This window comes from Stenella coeruleoalba, assembly GCF_951394435.1.
Source record: "Stenella coeruleoalba genome assembly, chromosome: 8".
Classification (NCBI taxonomy): domain Eukaryota; kingdom Metazoa; phylum Chordata; class Mammalia; order Artiodactyla; family Delphinidae; genus Stenella; species Stenella coeruleoalba.
Window position 1 is genome coordinate 8,264,930 of NC_137154.1, and position 14,902 is coordinate 8,279,831.

Genomic DNA, 14,902 nt, shown 5'->3' on the forward strand with positions numbered 1-14,902 from the left:
AATCATTTAGGGCTTGTATGTTTTAAAAGACTTTGGGGCTTCCCTGGTGGCGCAGTGGTTGAGAGTCCGCCTGCCGATGCAGCGGACGCGGGTTCATGCCCTGGTCCAGGAAGATCCCACATGCCGCGGAGCGGCTGGGCCCGTGAGCCACGGCTGCTGAGCCTGCGCGTCCGGAGCCTGTGCTCCGCAATGGGAGAGGCCACAACAGTGAGAGGCCCGCCTACCGCAAAAAAAAAAAAAAAAAATCTGCCTGCCAATGCAGGGGACACGGGTTCAAGCCCTGGTCGGGGAAGATCCCACATGCCACAGAGCAACTAAGCCCGCGTGCCACAAATACTGAAGCCCACACGCCACAACTACTGAAGCCCGCATGCCTAGAGCCCGTGCTCGGCAACAAGAGAAGCCACCGCAATGAGAAGCCTGAGCACTGCAACGAAGAACGAACACAGCCAAAATAAATAAATAAATTTATGAAAAAAAAAATACTTTGGCCGAGACTAGAGCAAGTTGGGATGCCATTAGAGAGTTTGGAAGGAATGGCTTATGTGCTCATAGGACCCCCTGGCTGCTGGGTTGAGAAAAGAGTGTAGGGGCCAAGGTCAAAGGAGAGGCAGTGCAGAGGCCACCGCTATAATCCAGGCGAGAGGGTTGGTGCTTGCAGCAGCTGGATGGCAGCGGAGGCGGGAGAAAAGTTCAGGATGTGGATGCGCGTTAAAGGTAGAGCCAACAGGATGTGCCTGTGGACTGGATGTGGGGTGTGAGGGAAAGAGAAGAGTCAAGATAACTTCAAGGTATCTTGTGCTACTGGAAAAATGGAGTGACTTCAACTGAGATGTGAACAACTTTGGAAGGAGCAAGGTGGGTGGGGGAGGGGAAGATCAGGACTTCAGTGCTGGCCACGTCAGGTATGAGACTTTTTTTTTTTTTTTGGCCACACCGAGCAGCTTGAGGGATCTCAGTTCCCCGACCGGGGATCAAACCCATGCCCCCTGCAGTGGAAGTGCGAAGTCTTAACCCCTGGACCACCAGGCAAGTCCCTTGAGATGTCTCTTTAGATATTCACATGGAGATGTGGAGTAATCAGAGTCTGGAACTCAGTGGAGAGATTCAGGCTGGAGTTACAAATTTCAGCGCAATCAGGTCTGGATGGTATTTAAAGCTGGATGAGACTGGGTGAGACCGTGGAGGGAATGTAGGTAGACTAGAATGAATGACTCTTTGGCCTACATCCCATTCCTGGGTCAGAAAATCTGGTTGCTAGCACGCTGGGGGCCAGAAGAGGGAGCTAAGGGTGGGAGGAGGGTGGCCAAGGTAGAAAGAGGGGGCTTCTGAGCTTGCCCTTGAAGGAGGAGGAGAAGGAGAAGAAGGCAAGCAGATCCCAGGGGAGGAAACGGTATTTGCCAGCCAAGGAAGCATGAAGGGGTGGGGCAAGGGGATTCACAGAGGGAGGAGGGGCAAAGTGCAATTCCCCACCCTATTTTGGCTTCTCTTGTCTCCTCACCCACACTGAACTTCATGGTCAGCTGTTTCAGGGAACAGATGCCCGCCACTGTGATGCCCTGTGCCCTGTCTTTTCTGCCACTCCTCACTCTTGGGTCCATCCTCCCCAGGCTGCAGGAATTTGCTGGACACCAGACAAGGCCCGGGAGGTGAGCCCAGTAGGCCCTTGGGGGGGTGACATCACCTAGGCCCCCGAGAGACCTGAGAAGGCCCAGTGCCCTATTCCTGCCCCACAGCAGTGTCCTTCTCCCTGGGGGCTGCCCCCAATTCTGGGCTCACTCCTGCTCAGGGCTTCCTTGGTCTCATGGGGTGGAGGACTGAGCCTGCTTTGGAGTCAGACCGGCCGGCCTGTGTTTAAATGTCCTTTGTGCTACTTCCATCCTCTGTGACTTTAGTCAAGGTGCCTCGAGTTTCCTTATTTATAAAGCGAGACCACCAACAGCAGTCATCTTCATCAGTGGCATCATCTTCCAGGAGAGGTGGTGAGAATTCATGAGATTAAATGAGATGAGGGAATTCCCCGATGGTCCAGTGGTTAAGACTCCGTGCTCCCAATGCAGGTAGCCCAGGTTCGACCCATGGTCAGGAAACTAGATCCCACACGCATGCCGCAACTAAGAGCCTGCATGCTGCAACTAAAGATTTCCGCATGCTGCAGCGAAGATCCCATGTGCGCAACTAAGACCCGGCACAGCCAAATAAATAAATATTTTAACATAAATAAATAAATGAGATGATGTTGCAAGGCACCTGGCATGGCCTGGGGCAGGAAAGGAACCCCCTCCCTGGGACAAAAGTACATCTCCCCACCCCTACACATACCCCACCCCATCCCCTTCACCACCCTCCCTCCCTTCGCTGCCAAACCTGTGCCCCTAGTGACCAGGCTGTTGTCTAGGCCGGACTCATTAGCTAGGCCCTCCAGCTCCTGTGCATGCAGGGAACCCAGGCGACCTTCTCCACCCTCCTCTGACCTCTCAGGATGGGGACACTGTCTCCCCTCTCTCCCAGGCCCTGCACCCCTCCCACCTCCTTCCTGGATTCCCCTTCCTTCCAAGACAGCCGCTCCCCCAAACACCATGCTTCGCCTTCCTCAGTCCACAGCTCTCAACCGCTCCCGACTATTTGTTCACTCACATGCTCAGCGGAGGCCTGGGGGCTGCCTGCCACTGTAGTCTTCTGTGCTGGGGAACAGCCTTGGGAGATAGCCCTGCCCAGCAGGTGGCCTGTCAGGGCACTCACAGCACAGTGGGGGATGGATGGGCAGACTGTGATCAGCTGGCCAAGGAGAGTCCTTCCATTTCAAAAAGAAGAAAAGACAAAAAGACCAGAAAAGAATCTGAATGCACTCCACCCTCCCCTCCCTGCCACCTGCAGAGCTGCTGAGACTCCTCCCCTCAGGGTCCTTCCCTTCAGTCACCCCGCCCTCCCCCAGCCTTCCTCGACCCTGCTCTCCCGGCTCTCCACCTCGCTCCACCCAAAAACCTTTGGAGAAAGCGGCCTTCCCTGTCTCTACCTCCTCCTCGCTTCTGACGCTGCCTGCTCTCAAGCCGCTGCAGCCTCGCTTCTGTTCCCAGCGCCCCACGGAAGCCTCTCCCGAGGCCTCCAGCAGCCTTGCTACCTGCAAGGGACACGTCTCAGTCCTGATCCTTCAGGGCCTCCCTGCCACATCTGGCCTGTTCTTCTCTCCCCCTTCCTTGAAACGCTCTTTTTCTTTGGCACTTGTGACCCCATACGTTGCCTTTTTTCTAAAATGCACATCTGGTGGGCCAGTTAAAGCCCTCGGAGGCTGCGGGCTCTGTTCAGGGTTAGGGACTGCATGTTCGGTGTTGCCCGCTTGGCAAGGGCCCCATCTCCCCACCTTTGGAAACTCTTTTTCCTCCTCACCCCTGGGGTCCCAGCTTAGATGCAGGAAGCCTCCTCTTACTCCTCTCACTCCTGCTGGCCCGGGCACACTCCCTGGGTCTCCTGATGCCTTATCGTCCCCCTGCCATCTCCCCCACAAGACTGTAGGCTTCCTTCAGTTGAAGGCTGTGCTTCTCTCCCCCGCTGCTGTTAGCGTTGCGAGATACAATACACAATACGGGGGCAAACTGAAACCCACTCTGCATCTGAAATTCAGATTGCACTGGGTGTTCGTGTTTTTGTGTGCTAAATCTGGCAACCTGAACTTCTGAACTCCCAGGACCCAGCTCAGTGCCTGATATAGAGCAGGTGCTCAGGAAATGTTCGTTGAAGGAATAACGGTGCAATGGTGGTACCAGGCACCGGTGCTGTGGGGCACAAAGGAGAGGTAGCAGGCTCCCGAGAGGAGGTGACACCCGAGCCAAAGCAGGTGGAGATACTAGGTCATGGCATCAACCAGCCCCCCCCATGGGGATGCCTCCTGTAGTGGGTTGAATAGTGTCCCCAAGTCCAACCCCTGGTACCTGTGAATGTGACCTTATTTGGAAATAGGATATTTTCAGATGTAATTAAGTTAAAGATCTCAGGATGAAATCATCCTGGATTCAGGGTTGGCTTCTAAATCCAAGGACCAGCGTTCTTGTAACAGAAAACAGAGGAAGACGTGAGACGCACATCCAGGGGGAAGATGGCCATATGAAGACAGAAGCAGAGATTGGAGGGCAGCGGCTGCAAGCCAAGGAATGCCAAGGGTTTCTGGGAGTCATCCGAAGCTAGAAGAGAGGCACGGAACGGAAGCTGTCTCAGAGCCTCTGAAAGGAACCAACCCAGCCAATACCTTGATTTGGACTTTTGGCCCAAATTAATTGTTGTTGTTTTAAGCCATTCAGTTTGTGGTAACTTGTTATGGCAGCCCTGGGACACTAATACACTCCCAAGGCTCCATCTGTCCCAAGATCAATGCGTAAGACTCTTCCTTCATGACCCTTTGCCCCGTAATCCCTTCTGGTACCCGATCTCTTATCCAGCCTGCGGTAGCCAGCCACCCAGATGGCCCCGGTGACTTTCTGGTATTCATGCCCTTACATAGTCCCCTCCAACACTGAGTAGGGCTGACGTATGTGACAATAAGATACTTCTGAAGTGACAGGGTGTGATTCCCAAGGTCAGGTTATCAACACTTAAGACCAAGCTTCTGCCTTGGTGTCTTGCATGGCTCCCTCTGGGGAAAGCCAGCCGCTGCAAGTGCTGCAAGCAGCAGCGTGGAGGTGAGGAACTGCGGCTTCTCACCAACAGCCGGTCTCCACTTGCTGGCCAAGTGAGTGAGCCACCTTAGAAGATGATTGTCCCGCACTAGTCAAACCTTCAGAGGACTGAAGCCCAGCCAACGTCGTGGTCGCAACCCCACAGGAGACCCCGAGTCACAACCACCCAGTGAAGTCGTTCCTGAGATTCTGACTCCCAGAAGCTTTGGGTCCTTTGTTACACAGCACAGTTGTGGCATAACTAATACAAGGCAGTTAAACGTCATACATGTTACTCTCAACGTCAAGGTCCACAGGCCCCACCCTTGGCATTAGAAGGCAACAACTGGTGGCTGGATTTAACAGTGACAGCTGGCCTCGTCAGCCTCGGGGCTGGTTAGGAGGCCAGGTGGTCATCTAGTCTATCCCTCCTGGACAGCCAAGGATGCCAAGGCCAGAGACGGGCCCAAAGGTGGGAAGGGGGTGAGATGGCCTGACCTGGAGGCCCACGGCCTCTTCAGGTCTTGGTCCAGGTAAGCCGTGCCCAATCTGAACACACACAGCCCTGAGCCCAGAGGCTGTTTCCCCATGTAGTAGTTCTGCAGGGCTGCTGTAACAAGGCACCCCAGGCTGGGTGGCTTAAACAACAGAAGTTAATTGTCTCACAGTTCTGGAGGCCAGAAGTCCAAAATCAAGGTGTTGGCAAGGTTGGTTCCTTCTGAGGGCTGTGTGAGAAGGAGCTGTCCCAGGCCTCTCTCCCTGGCTTGTAAATGGCTGTCCTCATGATCACGTGCTGTTCCCCGTACACGGCTATCTGTTCCAAATTTCCCATCGTTATAAGGACACCAGTCAAACTGGACGAGGGCCCACCTATTGACCTCACTTCGATTATCTCTGTAAAGATCCTATCTCCAGGGCTTCCCTGGTGGCGCAGTGGTTGAGAGTCCGCCTGCCGATGCAGGGGACGCGGGTTCGTGCCCCGGTCCGGGAAGATCCCACATGCCGTGGAGCGGCTGGGCCCGTGAGCCATGGCCTCTGAGCCTGTGCATCCGGAGCCTGTGCTCCACAACGGGAGAGGCCACAACAGTGAGAGGCCCGCGTACTGAAAAAAAAAAAAAGATCCTATCTCCAAATAAAGTCGCATTCCGAGGTACTGGGGGCTGGGCCTTCAACATATGAATTTGGGGGAGGACACAAGTTAACCTATAACACGCTGGGGTCCCCTCTTTAGGGTCACAGTCATTCCATAATTTGTTGTTTCCTGGACTCTCTCCTTCTCTCTGCCTCTCTGCCGCTCATTCTGTGCCCATGACAGACATTGCTAATCTCTCCTGGCATCCGTTCTGCTGAAGCAAGGTGCAGACTCAGCGTCCTCATCAGCAGTCTCTAGGCAACCTGTCCACAATATCAGCCGGTTAAGATGCTGTGGAGGAGAGGGAGGAGTCAGAGGAGACGATGGACAATAAACCCTTGTTGAACGAATGATTGCATACATCTAACCTGCAAAATCCATCCACTTGTCTGTCTGTTCCAGGTTATCTGTCTCTGCACTGGACCACTGGGTCCAGTGAGCCTGCTTTCCACCAGGAACTGCAGCCCTCTCTGCTGGTTTTCATCCTTGGAAATGTGGGCACCTGGAGGCCGTGACTTCAGGGCTATAACCCAAGTCTGCCAGGGAAGAGAACCCCCCCTACCTGCTTCTTCTGTTTGTAGTTCAGCCAACAAATATCTCTGAAAACTCTAGTGCACAGAGGGTGCCAGGGGGATGGGGAGGGCAGCAGAGGGCAGGGTTGCCTGTCTACCCAACAGCCATGTTTCCTTCTTCCTTGCTGACAGAGCCCCAGCTGCTCAGGTGATGGGTGGAGATCCCTGGGTGTCATGGCAGGGGATTGGCTTAAGGGGCACAGGCCTGATCAAGAATTCCTGAAAAAGGTTTTTCTCTTTGATGAAAGAGACATGCCAAGGAGAAAGCCCCTGCTCTATGTCCCTTCCCTCATACTCTGGAAATTGTCCTCCAAGGGTGAGATGCTTGGAGCAGCTGCAGCCATCTGGGGACCATGAGGGGGGAACTTGTGATGCATGGAAGAAGCAGAGCTGAGAGATGAGAAGCACCTGAGGCCTTGGTGACCACTGAGCACTGTCAGTGGTGACACTGACCTCCACACTTCTTAGGAGAAACAATAAAGTGTCCACTTTGCTCAGAGCACCATCAAATGATGGTGCCTCTTGCCGCAGCCAAATGCATCTTAACTGGAAGGATATGGACACAGGAATATAAAAAGCAGGACTCTGGCATCAGCTGGCTTGAAACCAGTCCCAGTTCTGCCACTTTCAAGCTTTATGATCTTAGGCAGATCACCTTCTGAAGCCTCAGCTCCTCATCTGTAAAATGAAGATAATTAGAATACCTACCTCACAGGGCTACTGTGGAGGAAAATGAGATAATTTAGGCCAGCATTTTGCACACTGGGGTTGGAACCTATGAGCATTCAATTTGTTTGTTACTCATCCACTAATTTGTTCAACAATAGTTATTGAGCATTTCCTATGTACTTGTGCTAATCTAGGGTCTGGGGAATATAGCCGTGAAAAAAAGAAATAATAGGCACTCACAGAAGTTGGCATTCTCTATTATTATTGTAAATCTTTGCCTACAAGGAGATCCTAATACGTTGGTAAAATCAGGGGAGATTTGGCAGAAGTGATTTCCTGGGACCTGGCAGTGTAGGTACCTGTGGAGTGAGAGGGGCTGGGGGTGCACAGGTGAGTAAGACAGATGCTCTGCCCTCTCAGGACTCACAGCCTCAAGGAGGAGACAGACAGGTAAACAGGTATGTGGTTACATTAGAGTGTGATCAGTGCTGAGATGGGGGAGAGCAGAGGTCCTAGACAGGGTGAAACTGAGTTTCATTTTGTGAGGCAAATGAGAATTCGTCAACAAGGAAGATGGTCATCCCAGGTATCAGGAATCGCATCTACAGACTCCAAGCGAACTGCAGGTTGTCGGGCATGGCTAAAGCGTAAGTTCAAGTGCGGTAATGTTGAGAGATGTCTTATTTCAGAGGCTGTGGTTGCAAGTGACAGAAAACTGAAATCAACCAGGCTCCAACAATCAAAGGAAGGTACTGACGCACGTGACTAAAAAGTTCAGAGGTTCAGTGGCTTCAGGTAAAGCTGATGTCATTGGGAAGCCAGTTTTTTTCCCATCTCTTTGTGGGGCCCTCCAGGCTCAGCTTCCTGACCTTCATCCCATATTTGTAACATGCTGATTGGGCCAGCTTAGGTCTCTAGTCCACTTCTGAACCCATCGTGATCTCCAGGGCCTTGGGAAAGGCTGACATTGGGGTGGGATCAACTCCACAGCACCACATGGACCCCCAAAGGAGAAAGGCAAAGGGGGAAGGGGTATCAGGAGGCCAGATTTTGAAGGAGATTATCAAAGGATAATGAAAGGCAGTGGATTGACTTGATTAGATTGCCCTGGCTGTTGAATAAAGAACAGATTAGAGGGGGCCAAGAGAGGAGGCAGGGAGGCCTGCTGGGAGGCTGTTTCATTCACGGGGTGAGAGGGAGTGGCCGTGGGGGAAGAGACTGACACAAGTTGGAGGCTGTTGGACTCGGAAGTGAAGCAGAAGGAGGAGTCCAGGGCATTTCCTAAGTTTCTGTACTTCGTCGGGGACTGGTGGGAAGAGGTGGGCAGGCAGAGCAAACGGAGAGTCAAGAGGCGGAGATCCCTTTTGGACAGGCCTAGCTTGTGGTGTCTGAGAGAAAACTGAGCACGGACGTCCAGAAGGCAGTTGGTTGGGTATGGGGGGTCCAGAGCCAGGGGCAGGGGTCGGGGTTGGAGATGGAGGTTGCAGTGTCCACAGCCCGGGGAGTTAAGGATGTAGCCTGGGACCGAAGGATCTACAGCAAGGGTTTGGAGGCAGAGAGGATGGGCGCCAGCTGGGAGCTCATGTCCATGAACAGGGGTAGCCCTCTCTGTCTGTCCTGCCCAGAGGTGGATTGAGTCCAGGCCCGTCAAAAGTCCTTTGGGGGCTTCCCTGGTGGCGCAGTGGTTGAGAGTCCGCCTGCCGATGCAGGGGACATGGGTTCGTGCCCCGATCCGGGAAGATCCCACATGCTGCAGAGTGGCTGGGCCCGTGAGCCACGGCCGCTGAGCCTGCGCGTCCAGAGCCTGTGCTCCGCAACGGGAGAGGCCACAACAGTGAGAGGCCTGCGTACCGCAAAAAAAAAAAAAAAAAAAAAAAAAGTCCTTTGGGTTTAGAGATGACAGCCACTAGTGACCTCGGCAAGAGCAGTCTCCGTGGAGTGGCAGAGGGTGACACAACACTTCAGTGGGTTGCAGAGTGAGTGGGAGGTGAGAACAAGGATGAAGGGGTGTGAACAACTCTTTTAAGAAGCCCAGCTTTATCTTTATTTTTTATTATTTTTATTTATTTATTTATTTATTTTGCGGTACGCGGGCCTCTCAGCGTTGTGGCCTCTCCCGTTGCGGAGCACAGGCTCCGGACGCGCAGGCTCAGTGGCCGTGGCTCACGGGCCCAGCCGCTCTGCGGCATGTGGGATCTTCCCGGACTGGGGCACGAACCCATGTCCCCTGCATCGGCAGGCGGACTCCCAACCACTGCACCACCAGGGAAGCCCTATCTTTATTTTTTAATTTTTTTTTTTTGGCTGCACTCTGCGGCTTGAAGGATCTTAGTTCCCCGACCAGGGATTGAACCCATGCCCCCTGCAGTGGAAGCCCAGAGTCCTAACCACTGGACCACCAGGGAATTCCCTAAGAAGCTCAGCTTTAAAAAAAAAAAAAAAAGAGAGAGAGAGAGAGAGAGATTGAGAGCAAAGGTAGCACTAGCTTTCAGTAGCTGTAGCTGAAAGGAGTAGCTAAAGGTGAAACTTGGGATGGAGGAAGGGGTGTGTGTGTGTGTGTGTGTGTTGGTGTACATGGGGGATGGGAGTGTCTTGGGATGGAGGGCCTTAGGCAGGTTGACATGCCGAAGGGAAGAGAATAATGAGGGAGGAGAGGTAAATGAGGACCAAATGTGTGTGTGTGTGTGTGTGTGTGTGTGTGTGTGTGTGTGTGTGTCTCGCTGAGAGATGCAGAGCCTGGGAGGGAGGTTGGCCTTGAAGGGGGAAGGTACACTTACAACTGCAAGGGACAGGGAAGGAGTGAATCTCTGGGTGCAGGGGCAGGCCTTAGAGGGGGTTCCTCCCGAGGCCTCTATTTTCTCTGGAAGCGGAAGGCAAGGTCACGGGCTAAGAGCCATGCAGGAGATGGGGTGGTGGAGGAGTATGAGGGGGGCAGGTTGGGGGAAGCAGGAAGGGTGATTGTAGCCAAGCCAGGAACCCTGGATGTGCCCTGTCCAGCAGAGCTGGCCAGCAGAAGCCAGCAGTCCCAAGGGACTGGCCAGGTATGCGGCATGAAAATAGGTGGGCCGGGCCAGGGTCTGCAGGGTGGGTGGGGTGTTCTGGGGCACCAGGTAGGACTCAGCAAGCAGCGAGCAGACCTGTTCAGCTGGGTCAGATACAGGCTAGAAAGGCCTTGAGTACTGGGCTGGGAGAGGAGAAGCTCCAACTTTGCCTGGAAGGCAACGGTGAACCATGGAAGGTTATTGAGCAGGAGTGAGACCTGATCAGAGCAGTATTTGAGAATCTGTATCCAGCTATGTTTGTGTGATGGGTTGGCGAGATCAGACCGAAGGCAGGAACCTGAAGCGGTAGACAAGTCAGAGGGATGTTGTCAAGTGTCAAATGTCTCAGAGGAAGAGCTTTTAGCTCCAGAGGCCAGAACCAGGAGCTGCAGGTGGCCATGGCCTTCAGCTGGTCCACAGATCATGGGCAGCCTCACAGAGAAGTGAAGGGTGGTTTTGTAGCCCAGCTAGGGGTGTTCAAGAGGGGACCCCCTGCTTCAGAAGGAAACCAGCATTGATGGGGACTCCAATTACATTCCATGTGAGATGACGTTGGATCCTCCCAACAATCAGATGAGGTCAGCGTTATTGTTCCCTTTGAGAGATGGAGGGACTAAGCCTCGGAGAGGCCAAGTAACTCACCTCAGGCCACACAGCAAGCAAGAAGCAGAGGCAGGACTCACTCCAGGTCTGAGCTCCCTGGCCTGCAGTGCTCCTGCACCTTCCCTGCGGTTCCCCTCTCCTCTGCCATTTCTCTAGGGGTTTCCACTCCACCCGACTTTGTTCTGGGAGGTTCTGGGTGGCTCTGGGCCCAGGAGACGTGCTGGGGATTGGATCTAAAGCTCAGTTGGCCCCAGACGATCTTGACCGCATGCACTTGCCCCAGGAGAATGGGCTCCTCAGGGTGCCGTGCTCAGACTCCCTGGGAGGACATTTGTGGCCAAGCTTAGGTGGGACCCCTTGGTCCACGCTGTGACCACTAGAGGGCGCCAGCTGTTGCCCAGGTGAGCGTGAGGGGCGGTTCCTTTCCTGGCTTCCGGAGAAACAGAGGGGGCTCCCAGGTCTGGAAGCTGCCCCCTCGTGGCTCCAGGGAGCCCCTGTCACCTTCTCGCGTCTCTCTGCTAAGATCTCCCTGACCCTTCCGCCCTAGTTCCTGCTTCGCTCAGGGAGTCAGCTTTCGTCAGCGTGGGTGACAGGAAGCCTGGGGTCTCCTTGCTGACCTCCCGCCTGCTTCTGCTCTGCCCGCCCCCAGCGCCACTCACAGATGTGCTGGCCTGGGCTCCTTTAGCGCCCCCCCCCCACGTGGCCACAGTGCTGAGGCGATACCTAGCACCGGATCGTCACCTCTGTCACCTTCTCTCAGCCTCTTCACAGCCCCGGGTGGGAGGGTGGGCCAGTTCAGGAGATTACTAACTGGGCCCAGGAGGGCAGTGCCCTGGGCCACACCGCCCGCCAGTGAGCCCCAGGGGCCTGGGAGGAACTGAAGTCCTCTCTGGGCAGGCTGAGGGCGTGAGGGCCCTGGAGGGAGCGCCCCCATGCTCCTTTCACACTGTAGCCCACCTTCACCATTTCTCCAGCTTCATCTCCCCCTGGCCTCCAGTCCGACTCCCCCGCTGCTCGGCCAGGTTTCTCCTTAGATCCTGCCACCTTCCCTCCCCCACCCAAGGGCCCGCCTGCCTGCCACCCTCCCCAAGCTGAGCCCCTTGGCTCTAGCCACTGAGGGCCTGGCCGGGGTCCCAAGCACCACACCGCAGCGGCCAGCCTCGCCTGGCCAGAGCTCAGGACAGTCCCAGTCTGTCTGGCAGGGCTACGGGTTCAGGATTGGCTGGACCTGCCCCCGCCTTTGGGAGGAGGGAGAGGGGAGGCTGGTGGCTTGTTCAAGGTCACCCTCCTTTTCTCTCCCAGCATCCCTGTTCGACCTTCGTCCCCTCTGCCTCACCTCGAGGAGTCAGGAGGCAGGATGCCCAACACGCAGAGGACAGAGGAGCCCAGCGAGGAGGAAGGCTTTGGGGGCTTCTGGTATTTATTTATTCAGCAAATTTTGAGTGCCTCCTATACGCCAGGCACTGAGAACACGGCAGCGAACACAGTGGACCCAATCCCTGCCACGCCGCCCTGCAGGGAGACAGTCGAGAAATAAACAATCACACAAATAATGTAAACTGGTGTCCCCAGCAGTGTGGCAAAGGCTCTGAGCACCTTGGTCTGGCTTCCCGGGGGATCTCAGGGGTGAGGAGCCCTGTCTGTCTGGCCCCGGGGTGGGGTGGGGGGGCGTCGGGGGCGGGAGGAAGGCTTCGGACACAGCCAGGGGCGTTGGCTTTGTGGAGGCCTGTGCGGGGGCTCGGCCAAGCCTCAGTTTCCTCAACTGGAAAACGCAGGAAGTAAACGTGCCCGGATCACGGGGTTGCTGCCCAGAGGCCTGCAGCCCTCAGAAAGCAGGCACTGGCATCCTCCCTGAGGAAGGCCGAGGGGGAGCTCCTCGGTGAGAACGGCGGGGAGGGCACTCCTGGAGGCCGGCAGTAGCTCACAAAGCTCCGAGGTGGCCTCAGGGAGGTGAGGGACCCCAGCACTGGTGCTGCGCTACTGAGCTTCCCTGGCCCCTCTGCCTGAGGCAGGAGGGGAGGGGCTGGTCCCTGGCTGCCTCCTTTCTCTCCCCTCCCACGCCTCCTGTTCTGGGCCACGTGGCACCTCGGTGCCCCTGGCCTGGGGGAGAATGATTCCCGATCTGAGGCTGGGGGAGCGAGGGAAAAGTGGGTGGCACGTGGGGTACCGCTGAGACCAGGTCCTGTGGCGCACCCGGTCCATCCCGCCCCGCAGCCCCAGGGCAGGGAGGGGGTGCTGTCTCTTTAAGAGCCTTCAGGCTGCTGGGAGCAGATGGCCAGGCCGGCCGGGGCCCCTTGTCCTTTGTGTGGCTTTGCACAAAAGAGGGGGCCAGCTGGGGAGGGGGCGGCTGCAGCAGGTGGGAGGGTGGGGCCTTGCCCCTCCCCCTCCTAACCCTGCGCCGTTGCCCCTTGGGGAGGAGGTTGCTCACTAGGAATGTGCCTCCTCTCTCTCCCTGGACACTGTGGACCCCAGAGTCATCCCCAGATTCCTAGGATACCCCTCCCATGTCGCGTCCCACCTCCTAGGCGGAAGCCTCATCACACCAGGGCCTAGGGACTCCCCCCCTCCTCTCTACGCCAAGGAATAAGCCTCCCCTCCCTGCCCCCGCCTCCAGAGCAGAATCTTCCTCTGGCCCTGAGCTCCAGGCCCTAGGGAGAAGTGAGAACAGAATTAGGTTCTTATTGGGGGGAGGGGTGCTAAGGAAGGAGGGACGCCTGTGGCCGGGGGTACCTGGGGCAGCCCAGGAGGAGGGAGCCCAGAACAAGCATGATGCTGAGGCCTGGGGGTGGGGTGAGGTGCTGGGCCCTGGACCCTAGGCATGAGGATGGAAAAGTGGCAAGGGGGAAAGGGGGGACCCAGCTGAGGCCCTGCTTCAAGAGGGGCTGGTGTGGGCAAAATGGAAGACTCCATCATAGGAGAGGGCTGTGAGCAGCGATGGCTGCCGGCCAGGCAGGAGGGGACAGAGATGAGAGGCTCCCTAAAGACTGGAGGTTCTGGGGGCAGGGTGGCCACTCAGAAAGAGTAAGGCTGCGGAGGCGCTTTTCCATTTGTAGCAGAGCCCTGAGCTCAGACCTGCCCTTGGCCCACTCGTTCTCCTCTGTCCAGACCTCCCCACCCTGGGGCTTGGTGCCCAATCCATGATTTAAGAGGAGGAAAAAGGCCCCATAGCTCTGACCGGAGGTGTGGCGGGCAACGTGGCTGCCGGCCGGGTGGCCCCAGTGTGGCCCCATGTGGCCCGACAGCACCGCAGCCGGGTGGGGTTGTGCCTAACTTTGCCCGGCCGCCCGCAGGAGCCCCCAGGACCGGGAGGCCCCAGCCGGGTCGTGGCCCGACCGCAGGACCCCGGCCGGCTGGCCGCAGGCAGCGGGTGGGGGCGGGGATCCATCCCTGGCTGGGCCCTGGGTTGCTTCTAAATTTAGGAATCTGATTACTGAGTGGCCGAGGAAGGGAAGGGAGAGGAGGGTGCGAGCGCAAGCTCGGCTCAGTCTGGGCACAGCGGGGCGTGCCCGAGTGGAGGTGTGTCTAGAAGTCTGGGGCTCGGGTGGGAGGGGCGACGGGTGGGAGGGGGCTTCGGCCTGTGTGCGCGGCAGCACGTGCCTGCGGCGGCGGGGACGGGCACCGGCGCAGCTTGTCGCCGGTGTGTGTGTGTGCTGGCTCTTTGTGTGCCTGGCAGGGTGGCTGGGTCTGGCTTTGAAAGTCTCTGCCCACCCCCCTCCCCCATCTCCGTCTGTGCCGCTCTACCCGCTTCCCGGTCTGTCACTCTGCCCGTGCTCGTCCTGGGGGAGGGGGATGCTGCTCCCAGCTGGGGTGACAGTGAACCCAGTAGGGAGGACACCCAGCTCCTCCCTCACCCTGCAGTCCAGATCTTTCCCTACACTTCCCACTCCCCATCCCGCAACCCCTTGTGCCACTGTTTTGGGGTGCGCGCTGCAGCAGTTAAAGGGAACTGAGGTGACCCCTGGGGACCCACAGATGCACCAGAAGCCAGGCTTTGGCCCGGTAGCTCTTGGAGGAATTCATTCCTCGCCTGTCCGGCCTCCCATCCGCTCTGGCCCCCAAGGGCGCATGAAGGGGGGGTCCCCCCTGCGGAAGGGGGGCGGGGAGTTCCTTGGCAGGAAGGGAAATGGAAGGAAAAGCTGGGCTCCACCCGGGCGGGCGGGCAGGCGGCCTCAGGGCCCCCGGGGCAGGCGGCGGTAACCCGAGCCCACTGGTGTGTGGGGCTGGTGTGCGCCTGGG